We start from the raw sequence: 9,841 nt of genomic DNA, 5'->3' as shown, positions 1-9,841 counted from the left end.
ATAGCTAGGAAGAGGGGGATATCGTTTTAGAAGTCTCCTTGTTTTAGCAGAAGAATAGGGAGTAGTTAGTGGAGTATATTAAGCGGGCTATGCGTTTAAACGAGTAATATATATCGGAGGATATCCGCCGACTATTTATACGAAGATTCTTTAAATATATAGTGGATAGTAAGGTGGATTAGGCTTTTCGTATACGTGTTAAGGATCTGCTAACTGCCACGGGTCTAATAAAGAATGGCGTTCTTAAGAAAACGGTTACTTTTAAGGATATTAAAAACCTGGTTATCGGAACGGTATAAGATTACCACGATATATCGGAACTAATAACTAGGCGCGGGGCCTTAGGCGTTATTAATATCGGTATACTAAGTGCCTAAGCCTTAAAGAGCCTAAGTAAGATAGGGGAAACCCAGGAATAGTGGATAAAGTATATTACGAGTTATTTAGCGGAGCAGAATTTACGACCAGCTAATAGTGGGTTATTTAACCTATATAAGTTATTATCGTTATTATCTAACTAGTATCGACCCTAACTGCTATACACGCTTAATATAGAGCGAGTATTCTATTTTAGGTACGGTACTTAGGGATACCTTATTAAAGACTACCTAGCCCGGGGCTCGTGTAAGTAATAAAGGCAGAGACGCGAGACCTAGGAAGTATATAAGGATAAGATACTGGCTGCCCGAGATAAGGAGTTATAAGAATAAAAGTAAGGTTAGAAGAATCCTACTAATATAAAACCTATATAGTCGGATACGTAGGCACCTATACCTATATATACTATCCTTCGTAATATTAATCGGATACACGGGGAGTTATCGAGGGCTATGCCCGAGGAGGTGGGGGGTAGTAACGCCGGTAATAGCACTAGTATATATATCTGCTAGGCGGTGACCTCGGAAAGGGTTAGAGATATTCCGCCACTATAATATATCGCTAAATTAACTTTTAAAGATAGATAGACGGAAGAGAAGGGGATACTATTAATATTATAGTAGGAGTAAGAATTACGCGAACTCTTAGGATATTTTCCGAATTTATAGGAGGGAGATATCTTAGAGGCCGTTATAGCGGCTAAGAGGTAATAAGAACCGGAATCGATAACCCTAGATATCTACTAGGACCCGCGGGCGGAACCCGTTAAAGCTTATCCTCCCGAACCTAAGGTAAACGCGGATATCCTACCTTTAAGTCGGCTATAAGCCTAACTAAGATCGCGTAAATATCCTATACTATCCGTGGTCAAAGCGGAGGATCTATATAACGCGAATAAGGATAAATAAAAGGATATTAAGAAGTTTAGAGGCCTTAAGCTAATTCGTGGTATAAAAATAACGGGGATAACCCTATTCGCTATAACTAACTTTTTAGTAACCTAGACTATCTCTATAAATTTAACATAGCTATTCTAAGCATCGCTATTAATACGAGCCGAACTTTATTATATTATCTAAGCAGAACTTTCTAAGATAGACGGCTAAGGGGAGGCGAATAGGGCACGAGCCGCTAAGAAGAAACGCGCCACCTATATCTTATCGGCGATCGAAGCGGTGTATAATCTAAATATACAGCTAGTCGGACGCGCTATATACATAACCCTTAAGAAAGAGGATGGCGATATCGCCTATCCTTATAAGGATATAGCCTTTAGGTTAGATATATACGTGCCGAACACGTTATCTTATATTTTTGCTAGGGTAGAAGATATCTATTCGGATATAGTACTTTTAGATTCCGGGTCTATTATAAAGGTAGTAAGTCGGCGTTTTATTCGATATTATTTATTCCCTGTCTATAAGTTAGAAACCCTATGTATTATACGCTTAGCCGATAACGAAATTCTACCTGTTTCTGACTATTATCTCCTTAAGCTAGTGGTTAAAGGGGTGCTTTCTATAATCCAGATATTTATCCTAGGGGATTTAAAGGAATAGGATATCCTGCTAGGCAAATAATAGTATAGGCGGGTATAGGCAGTGGTGGATTATCGGGAGGAGAGTCTTACGGTAACTAGACTTAACGGATATTCCGAAAAGGTGCCTCTTTACCCTAGCCCTAGGTACTATACGGTCCGCCCCGATAAAAAGAACGCCCTAATCTTACCGCCGTATCTAAACGATATCGAGGAACTTATTAACGATAATATAGATAACTCTAGAGATAAATAGGATAATAAGATCCTATATCGCCTAAAGGATATATTAGCGGCAGGTAAGGAGAAGATAGCTACGAGACTATCGGATAAGTATTAAAGTTAGGCAGGAAACGCCTAATATAGAAGGTATAGGAAGGATAGATATAGACACCGGTAAACGAGTCGGGAGGAGGTATATCGGGGTTTTATTATAGTGGAATATTTTAGGCATAGAAAAAAGTATCCGTTTATAAAATAGGAAGGAAGGAGGGTCGCGGGTTACCTGCCTAGGAGATATCTTTTAGGTGGGGCAGGAGATATCTTCTGTTTATTAAAGCTTTTAGAGGGAGTTTTCCGGTCTTTTTGTTTTTTATTATTATTATTATCACCTTTTCTATTCGGGATTATTATTAACTATTATAGTAATACTTTTATTAAAGAAAAAGATTATTATTACTTTTTTTTACGTGGAACACTATTAATAGTAAATTAACGATATCGTTATTTATATTTCTATATTCTTTTCTTATTATCCACGATTATTTTAGAAATCCCGAACGCGTTATATTAGACGGGGGCGTGTACTCGCCTAAAGGTGAATAGGAAGTTACTCCGCCTTGGAGGACCCGCTTAGAAGAACGGTCTCCCCTATTAGAAGTTGTTAGCGATAATAGAATTATTCCGAGTAAACTATAGGGAAATATATCCTATCCCTAAGACGCCCCCGATATTACCTATTATTTGAATTACTAGATTAATAGTATACGCGTTTCCTAGACTATCCCGTAAGTCTATAGTATTAAAAGAACGGTAAGCGAGGAGGAGATATCTTTTCTATAACCCTTTACTTTAGCCTAGAACCAGGGAGTATATAGGAGCGAAATCGCCTAAGGCGGTAATTCTATGACTCCTTAAAATACTAAATGCATCGAAGAACACCCACCCGACCTTATACCGTCTTAACTAAGGGAAAAGGTTATATTAGGATCCTTCTCTATATACGATATAGCGGTGTATACTACTTATATACAGGAATCCGTGATAGATAACCCGGATACCGATAATATAAGGGAGGGCGACTTAAGTAACGACCCTAAGGAAATAAGCGAATAATAGAATAATCTCTCTTCGGAATAGTGGGGAGAAGTCCTTTTACCTATAGTATTATCGAGTATCCTGGCGCTATCGCTGAAATATTCGTGTTAGAATCCTATACCCTAGCCAGAGGAGCTAATTTCTAGCGTTTTTAAGTAAATTAAGGGGTACCCCTATCGGTTTAATTTTCTCTATATATTTCGTAATTTATCCGATACACTACTATCCGAGGTGTATGCTTGGTTTAAGTCGACGGATATTATAATTAAGAGTATAGCGAATATACCTAAAAAAAGGGACCGAGTAAAGGTCCTTCTATACACGTACCGAGATATATCTACTATGATAATAGAAGATATTAAAGTTACTTAACGAATTATATACTAAGTTAAGATTAAGGATAGTAAGACGCCCCTAGCTTAATAGCGATAATAGAGGTATGGTAGACGATAGAGGGACTTTGCTAAGGTTGCTATACCGGAAATAGAGTGGGCGGGTATCCTTGTTAAGGCGTTATAGGCGCCCTGGGTGGCCCTAACTCTTTACCCGCTAAAACCTAGAAATAAGCCTAAACCCGGGGAAAGGGAAGTCCTTTAAGTCGTTTATGATTTTCGGATTATTAACTAAGCTTTAGAGAGACTAGCTTACCCTTATTATAACCTGGAAACTAATATAGATTCGGTTTACTAAGGGAGACCGATAGTATATTCGAGTTATAATATATCGAATAGCTTTTAGGGAATCTAACTAGAGGAGATATCCTAGAGACTCTTTATGGTTATAGGTTTAAACGGGGCCTAGCACTATACACGTATACCGTAAGGTTTATCCGGATTACCTAGTACTTACGCTAGATTCGGAGACCTTATTTTCGGCGACTTTATCGATAACGGGGAGGGAACCTCTATCCTAGGAACCCGTCACCTATCTATCCTAGGCTATATACGCGAACTAGAAATAAACCTCTTTTTATATATCGATAACTATAATATAAGTAGTATAGACTTTTTTATATACTTCCTATACCTCTAGGTATACTATTTTCTACGCGTTATATAGGGACTAATCGGGTTATTAATAAAGAAGTATTACTTTTTTATAGACCACCTTAACCTAGTAGGAACTTATATTTATAACGGACGTATACGGCCTGGATATAAACACCGCGATAGATTCGTAGATTTTATATAACGATTTCGCGATAATCCTCCCCGGTTATAGGAAGAAATCTAACCCTTATTATGGTGTTCGCCCCTATTCCGTAAGTATATTCCCGGGAGGGTAAGCTTCGAAGATATTATTAAGGCCGTGTTTTAGGAATTTCGACCCACGCTTATACCCTTAGGGAAACCGAGCGTGAAAAAGGAGTATATCCGTAAGCCTAAAGCTATATAGGGACCTAAGTAGGCGGAAGCCTTAGATAAACTATACGAAGCTATCCGGACTAATGCCGTTTTTAGTGCTATAGACGGTATGTAATTCTATCTATCTGCCGATATATCTAACTATAGACTCGGTGCCGCCCTTATATAACTAGAGGGAAGCGAATACCTAACAGGGACTTAGATTATCGATAAGAATTAGTCTGCTATAAGAATCATCTAGTTTATATTATTTAGGCTTAATAAGGCGGAGCGATGATATTCTGTCCCGGAAAAAGAGACCCTTACGGTCTTAAGAGCCTTATAGGAAACATAGTGGTTAACCGTCTTAAGCCCGTATCCTATCGTGGTTTATACTAACTATCTTAGCCTGGCATAGTCGATAAATAAGCTAATAGAAGTTTATAGAAAGCTATAGAAGTGGATTAAGAAACTAACGGAGTTCGACTACGTATACCTTTATAGACTAAACACTTAGAAGGTTATTAAGATTATAGACGGGCTAAGCCGTATACCCTTACGGGTCTAGGATAATCCTAGGCTATTATAAAGACGGTAGGCACCCGAGTTCTTAATAAAAGATAGACGGCTTAATATAATCACGCCGGTAAGACTTAAGTTAATATCGACTCGGGTCGAGTCTAGTATAAAGTTAGGCAGGAAATAGGAAGGTCGGGGTTAGGTCGATATCGACCTAATACCGGCGTTATCCTATAACACGATACCCGCTATATTAAGTGGTTTATAGAAGAGATCGGTGCTATTAATACTAATAGATTCGTGTATAGATATACCTCCGGAAATAAGGAACGAACTGCTAAGATACTTATTAAGAGACTTAGACTTAGATAAATAGTACGGGCAGGTGATTCGAAGGATTATTATCGGTCCAGAAATGCTTTCGACCCTAATATACCGTTAGAAGAAGATATTCCGCTTCCTTATATATATTAGCAGTAAGTACCGTATCTACGGTATTCTACTATATATACTTAAAATAGATAAATCCCTGGCTAGATGCATAGCCTTTAGGGATATAGTGCCGATTCTATAAAGGTTTCACGATAATAGCGGATATTACGGTATTAAGATTATATTAGTGAACTTAAAGGGCAGATATTTTTGGCCCGACCGGGTAAAAGATTTAACGGACTATATTCGTTTATACATAGTATACTAATAAACTATGCTAAGGATTCCTAAGCTACCGCTAGGAAAGATTATAATCGTATATCCTTTCGAACTAGTAGGAATAGATTTTATAGAACTAATAACGCTACCTTTAGCCGAGGGATATCGATACGTCTTAGTGCTTATTAATTACCTAACCCGTTTTATAATTCTTATCCTAACCTAGATCGTTAATGCGTTTTTAGTGCACTAAGCTTTATACACCTATATAGCGCTAATTTTAGGATAGCTAAGATTCTTTTATTATAATAACGGCTCCTACTTTAAAAATGTTATTATCGATATAGTTTCTAAATATCACGGGTCTTATATTATCCTCGGGCTAGTGTTATACCCGAATTCCACTAGCTTACCTAAGAGTACGGTAAAGCTAGTAAAGATATAACTCCGTAAGTATATAGTGGCAAAGTCGCTAAATAGATATTTACGTGGAGATATCCCTAAGTGGTATCTTAAGATTCTAAATATTGTATAGAAACTTAATTCCCGATTCCTGTCCGCGATTAGGATAGCTCTAGTATAGGCAATAGTAGGTTTCTCTTTATTATCAGGTAACGACGCTATGGATAGGGAAGACGACACGGAATAGGCTTAGGAACTAAGAGATAACGGAATGCCTATATTAATAACTATACTGTGTGATATCTACGTATATAAAAAGCCTCTACTAACTATTATTAAGATCGATAACCTTATTAAGACTGCCTTGGATTTAGATAGGTTTTATTATTATATGGCTTTAGATATAGTTATCGAAAATCAGGAAGAAAGACGAAGCCGGGTGTATCGATTTAAGACTCGTATATCGGAAAGCGATAAGATCCTCGTTACTATAAAGATACGCTAGATGTATAAGGGAATATATGTGTGGGAGTTTATAGATAAGCAGGGTAAATCTATATTGAAGTTTAAGCTAACGTGGAGAGGCCCGTATAGGTTACGATATTAGGTATCGGATATCTCCTAGATAGTAACGAATCGACTAGACGGGCCTATAGGCGATATCCCTATAAACCGTTACAGGAAAATATATATTAACCACTTAAAGCCGGTTATCCTAAGACCACTATACCTGATCGACTATAATAACGATATTATAGCGGATAGGGTTAACTTAAAGACCGTGAAACCGTATTCGCGGGAGGAACTAAGAATAATGGATTTAAGGGCGTCCCTAGCGTATTATTTGAGATACCTGGAAGAGGAAGAATAAAGATAACTAGGAAGGGGAGACTAAATAAGTCGATATAGGTACGGAGGAGGAAAAAGAGAAGCTATTAGGATTAGTGTTATAGTTACCTTTAGGTCGCGATACCTGGTTTAGTGGTTAGGGTCGAACTAGTAGGAAGTCAGGCAGGTTATTAGGCGGGTCACGTGACCCGCCCAGGGCAGGCCACTAGATAGGCGTTTTACTTTTATAGTCTCGTAAAGGGATTTTCCCTCCTATATAGCAATTTATTCACGGCCACGATTAGCATAGCTTTTCTTAGTCGTTAATCTACGTCGTTAATCTACGTCATCAATCTACGTTATCAATCTATATCGTTAATCTACGGAATAGGAGGCGGCGCGTTCGTTATCTTATTATAGGAATAAGATAGCCGTAGACGTGGATACACGTGGACGTGGAAGAGGAAGAGGCGTTACTATTACTGCTGCTATTAGCTTTAATCGAACTAATAAGCTTGTCCATTAATACAACGCAATTGATCCGAGCGATTAAATTAATTAACTTATTAAAGGACGTTAGAGACCATAGCTACGAAGTACTGTATTAGTATTCCGAAGGGTCTATCTATATTATATACATAAACTACAGTCAGAATAACCAAGTGGTATAGTCGTAATAACGGGTCTCTAAACTTATACTTTATCCTGTTTTTAAGCTATATATTAATATCTTTATATAGAATAGTAAGGAGGCTATAATAAAGCTTATAGTCTTCGATAAAGGTACCGCCGACCTTATTGGCTCTCGATTTCTATACTATAACGCTTATTAATAGCTACTTAACTTACTAGACTATCTTAACCCTTTCGTGCTTATAAGTAAATTATAACTAGTATATTTAGGTAGAAAGATTAAGCTATTAATCGGGGTCTAGGTAGGAATATTTATTAATAAGCCGCTGCTTTAAATACTTCTATCTATCGCCGGCTGCTTCGACTAATCGCATTATCTGATTAACTATAGGACAGATACTGGCCTTAGTGAATAGGCTAGGATAGGATATCTTATCGGTCTTATTAAGGCAGTTAGGCTTAGTATAGTCTTTAGAGTCTTAGAGGAAGTTAGATAGGGCCTTTCCGATAAAGCCATGGGCGCCTACGGTAAAGGGGCTTAGGAGCGTATAAGATATAATAGTGGCCCGATTCTTCTTATTATTATATAGGCTAATATATTAGTGAATAGCCGCGGGCGTCTTTAAGGTAAGGCTCGCTTTAATGTTCTTTAGAACGTTATTATGAGCTATACTATCTATGCTAGGCGTATAGGCCTGCTAAGGGGCGCGTTGTGGGGGGGAAATACGGGGAATAGGGGCTATCCCGCTATTAGGCGTTAGGTTACCCTAACTAGGCGAAGGGGCAGCCGAGGCGGCTCCGTAGCCGGATACCGGGACGTCCTAACTATAAAAGACGGTTATTAATAGGCCGATACCGGGGTCTATATCCCCTTAGCAAAGCGGGGCGGTCGTGTAAGGAGGGTTGGCTATAGGAGCGACGTTACCCTAATTAGGCGTATCCGTGGTCGCTAGGGTTAGGATAGCTATATATACTATTAGTACTAGGCTTAGAGTTGCTATAGACTATAATTGTAAAAAGAGGGTCGTGATAGTTAGTCTACTATAAAGCTATTATCTTGTTAATAGGGGGGTTGATTTATTATTATAGTTGGTTTAGGTAGGTTAGGAGAATCATGGTCTTTAAGAAAGAAAGGGTTAAGAAATAAGAAGTTGTCGTGTATTAAGTCCATAAGTCTAAGGATAATTCCACTTAGCGATGATAGGTAGGAGCCCTTTTCTTAGGAGCCTTAAAGGATATAATATAAGTATTCTCCGCTAAGGCTTAGAAGGGAGCCTATTATAGTTAGGCTAATAGAGATACCTATAAGGAATGGTATAAAGTATTGCTCACCGTTATAGAAGATTAGTTTATATCGTGTCTAGGACTTATTAGCTAGTTTATCTAACCGCCGGGTCTATAAGGGTATAATATCTCGGGGCTCTCCGATAGGTTCTTCTAACTATCAGGGCCTTATATAACTAGATTTTCGTAATATTCTTAGGGCTAGGGACTTAGCGCCGTTCGTATAGGCCTTTATTATCCTAATTATAGTAACGTTAACGCTATACCATTATTACTTCCTATTTACAGGGTTATAATATAAATGTGTTTTATATCTAGGCTTTAAGACCCCTAATAGTCTATATCTATTACTTTTCTTATTCCGGTAAGGGAGCGCGCCCTTTATCTTTATATCTATACTACATCTGGAATCTATCTTATAGTTAATATATTCCTTATTTTACTTATTATACCTATCTCTTGACTTTTTCATATGTTTCTACTTACCTTTACCTTATTAGCGGTAAGGGCCTGACTCCGTATCTATACCTTTTATTTTATTTCTAGTAAAGAGGATCTATCCTTATCTTCTAATTATTGGTTTTTATTAAGGCTATATAGGGGGCAGGTTCCCTAGGCTATTATTATAATCTTAATTCTAATCTTAATACTTTATTTTAATCTTAGCCCCTTAGCCGTGTACTTCCCTTCTTATTTCTATAATTACCGTATAGTTTGTTTAAGCAGGGCGGAACTCTCCTTATGTATTTTTCGGTTACCCTAGTTAAACGATCAGAACCTCCTAGATATCGAATAGATCCGCCTCCGAGCACTAGTTAAAGAAAGGCGAAGCCGTTACTATATGGAATAGCGTGGGTAGTATAAACTCGGATAAACCTTCGATAATAGGAGTGCTTAAGACCACGAATTATATATAACTAAAATAATATATATAATAAGAAGACCTTCA

This window comes from Sodiomyces alcalophilus, assembly GCF_042370955.1.
Source record: "Sodiomyces alcalophilus JCM 7366 unplaced genomic scaffold ACRALscaffold_9, whole genome shotgun sequence".
Taxonomy (NCBI): domain Eukaryota; kingdom Fungi; phylum Ascomycota; class Sordariomycetes; order Glomerellales; family Plectosphaerellaceae; genus Sodiomyces; species Sodiomyces alcalophilus.
Note: the sequence above shows the minus strand (reverse complement) of the source record.